The 3,937-nt window shown below is 40.7% G+C and overlaps 1 protein-coding gene across 1 annotated transcript in view; it reads right to left on the bottom strand.

Moving 5' to 3' along the window:
* Positions 1-3,937, bottom strand: part of adamts3 (ADAM metallopeptidase with thrombospondin type 1 motif, 3) — a 255,775-nt gene that overhangs the window by 74,529 nt on the left and 177,309 nt on the right. The gene's annotated exons all lie outside the window — the stretch shown is intronic.

Here is a 3,937-nt window from a genome sequence, read left to right as displayed (position 1 = left end):
AAGTTAAAAATACTACCTGGAACAAATTCATTTTAAAAACTTGCATTTATGCTACCCATTGTTAAGTAAATACCTTTATTTTTCAGTGAAAAAGCTAATTCAGTTGTCACAAGTTATAAAGATTGATGCAAACTGTTGATTTCTTTTTTTGAGTCTAAATACTTTTCAGAGTTCATGTCACAGGATAACTGGAAACTCAACACTTGTCAACATCTTTACAATTCGACAAATAATCAACTCAGCATTAAAGCATTGAATACAGCTAAAGACTGACGTCATATTAGTTTCTCTTTTTCTCTGACTTTCTCATTTTATCACAAACATTGTTTTAATTTGCTGATTTGTTATTTGTTTTTAGTGGTATTGCACTTAATGGAACTGCAAAGTTTAGTTTCTAAACATTTAAAAGCCATTCAGCAGCTCAGAGAGTAAACTGGTTTCATCCCAGTGTCCACACTCACACACTTGAAGGCGTGTTCAGTGCACATGGTCTCTGATCCTGTGTGCAGGTTTCACTGAGGTGCTTCCTAATAGTTTATAGTGAAACTGGTGACATATACACTCACTTTAAGAGGGACGCCTGATGAAGTCTAATGCACTCTAATACAACAGCTCGGCCATAAATTCTACTTTTATGAAGCTTCTACGAGGTCACATTTTGTTGACGCTGCCATAAAGGTGATAATTCCACTTTATATTACTTACTGAAGACAGAGCACATGTTGGATGTGCTGCACTGCAGTTTCATTAATAGTCTGTCCACCACATTCACATAAACGAGCAGAGCGATATATTAGCAGCACTTTTAAATGCAATGCGGTCCAGTAAACGTAATAAATATACAGTAGAATTATCACCTTTTTGACAATATCGAAACTGAAAATGTCGAAGTTTTGCAGCAGTAGGGTTTATGGCAGAGCTGTTGGATTGCATTAGATTTCACAGATTGTGTTTAATAAAGTGGCTGCTGAGCGTAAACGCAGCCTGAAGAAATCCCCTGGAGAGTTTATCTGTAAGTGGCCGCATCTGAAGTGCTCGATTATGTATTGCATGTTTGCCGTTTGTATCTTCTGTCACGCACGTGTTTATGGCTGTGAATGCAGCACAAATCCAAATTCGTTTTGCTGTTTCCAAGAAGCATGTTCTGTCACAATAGTGTCACATTCCTCCTTTTTTCCAACTACTACTCGTTAAACTCATGCACTACACAGTTGTAACGTCAGTTAAATCTGAGGGTTTAGTGCTTATGGTGAAGATCGGGATGGGGCCTACATCCACCGATCTGTGTAGCGTTTGTAAAACATCTGAGCGTGTGTTAAGCTTCACTGACAGGAGTTTAAAACTGGCTGAAAAAGACACAGCATTAAAACCACTGAGAGGTGAAGGGAATCAGCTTGTTCTACTGCAAAGCTCTGCTGGGAAACCAGTGGGATTTATGTGGATGTTTCTTTGACGCCCAACTAAAAATTACCACAGTCTCTACATATTGGATGGATATTCTTGGCAGCTGCTGACTTTTTGTAGAAGCTACTCGTGTCCTGGTGAAGACTGTGGCTCCAGTTAGCAGCCGTCCAACTGAGGTGAGAAGGTACTTGTGTCCTGTGTTGTTTTTGTATAATTTGTGTTTTGAGGCACTTGTTGTTTTAGTCTATTTTGTTTGCTGTGGGTGTTGTTATTGGATTTAAGTTTGGTTATATTTGGTTAATTGATTTTAGCATCATCCACTCGTTTTCTTTGTGTTATCATGTTTTTGTTTTGTATTCATTTATGTTACTGAGCAATAAATTGCTTTAATTATTTTTTGTTGCATCCAGCTGACCCAGGAGGCTGGATCATAACAGAGACAATTGCCAAAATACACCATTTAACAGAGCCACAAACTGTAAACATTGGTAGATAATGAACTTTCTGACTTTCCTTTATCTGTGAGGTGCTGTTGCATTGAGAAAATCATCAAATTTAGGCTGGAAATGGGGATATTTGATCATTCCATTTAACCTTCACCTGCCACACCGCAAAAACTGAAAAAAGAAATCATTTTGTTGTTGACTATGTTATTTCAAAAGCATTTATACCGATGTACAGGTCAGGACCCTGGACAGCACAGCGCTACCTGACTTGGGTCTCAGTGCAAGAGACGTTTCTTCTGTCACTGCCTCAGTATGAACGGATGAAAACACTGCATCTGATCACACTCATTATTCATCGTCAGTGGCACAGCGGCCAAATGTTTTCACACACACTGAATACAAGCAGCGTCTTCTTACATTACACAGACACACACACACAGTGCGACTGTTGGCTTTATCGCCGATGCATAGATGTCACACTATACTGGGACATAACGTTAATGTTTTGAAGAGGTAATTATTATATATCAGTGTTAGAGCTCGTCTGTGTCTGTGTCCGAAATCACCCACTCACTCCCCACTCCCTATATAGTGATCACTATATAGTGCACTATATAGGGAGCACCTCGGCAAAGTATAATTTCGGACACTACGAGAGCTGTTAATTACGGCGCTCACTAGCCACGATTTGTGCTGCAACAGCGTCGTACAAACACATCAAATTAACAGTTTATTGCGTAGCTAAGAAATCAAACTAAATCAAGTTTATTCTCATTTTGCTGTACATACCAGATGGGAGAGCGTTTCTTCAGTAACTAAAAGCAATTTAAATAAAGTGGTGTTGTGTGTCCAAATCACAACTGAGCGCCGCAATTTTAGCGACGTTCACTGTCCGGGTAAAATAAAATTTTACAAAACAAACGGGAATTTTTCCGCGCTCTCATTCATCTCCATTTCCATTTCCTTTCGCGCAATGCATGACGGTCCATATTACTCGGTACGTGACCATCGGCTGTACACTACTTTTTACGGTGCATTGTGGGATATTTTGAGTGCACTATATAGGGTGTAACATTTGTAACTTAACATTCGGACACCCCTACAAAATGCACTAAAAAATAGTGCACTATGTAGGGCAAAGGGAGTGATTTCGGACGCAGCCTGTGTCTCCTTTGGAGGAGCGGGTCGGTTCACTGGAGATGCTGATGGCTGGTATCACGCTGGAAGTCAGTACCGGGGCTGACAGTGACACCGCAGGCGAGCTGTTACCACCAGGGTGTCAGGATCTGTGTGTGTGCTACACAAAACATGAAATCATGTTTATTTTTATCAACATTTGTTATAAAGTTTTAACTCGCTGCATGATGACGGGACGTCCTTAAGCTCAAACCCTGTCAGGATGTTCACAGAATTTCCAAGACAGCTGATTGCCCAAGTGTCTCTGTTTTGTTTTTTGGTTTCTGTTTTGTTTTGTTTTTTGAAAATCACACTAAACTGACGGACGCTGTCAGTACGTCATCAGTGTGAGGCAAATGTGACTGCCTTCCTCCTTCCATTCTCTTCACAAGTGGTCAGTGTGCCATGTACGCAGGTGGAAAGAGGAACTCTAGAAGTGAGTACAGTTTCCACGGCATCGCACGTTGCAATTGAACGGACATCTCACAGGCTGTCTCCTGTCTTATGCATTTCTGACCTCTACGACCTCCACGGCCTCCATGGGACCCAGTATTCGAAGAGGATGTGCGATCCCAAAAGTCGTGCGTCCGGTTGTGACTGAGGCCTAAACAAATTCTACATCTGAGAACTGAAGATTTCTCCGGTTTGTTCTCGGGCTTCCAACTAAAGAATCGGGTCGAACACAATTATTGCTTCTCTCTGATTCTGTTTCAGTTTAAACTGTGTGGCTGCCTGTTAGCTTAGCCGTTAGCATAGCCTGAGTCAGTGTGAGAGGAGTTAATTTCCTTGTTTGTGGCAACAGCTTGTGTTTCTTGTTCAGTTTGTCAGTTTAATTTATCAATAATCGGCCAATAAAAATAACGTTACCAATAATCTGAAAAATGCCAAATGTCCCAAAGGATCTGCTGCCA

The sequence above is a fragment of the Stegastes partitus genome, unplaced genomic scaffold, assembly GCF_000690725.1.
Source record: "Stegastes partitus isolate 25-593 unplaced genomic scaffold, Stegastes_partitus-1.0.2 Scaffold291, whole genome shotgun sequence".
Classification (NCBI taxonomy): Eukaryota; Metazoa; Chordata; class Actinopteri; family Pomacentridae; genus Stegastes; species Stegastes partitus.
This window is presented reverse-complemented; position numbering and strand designations above follow the sequence as displayed.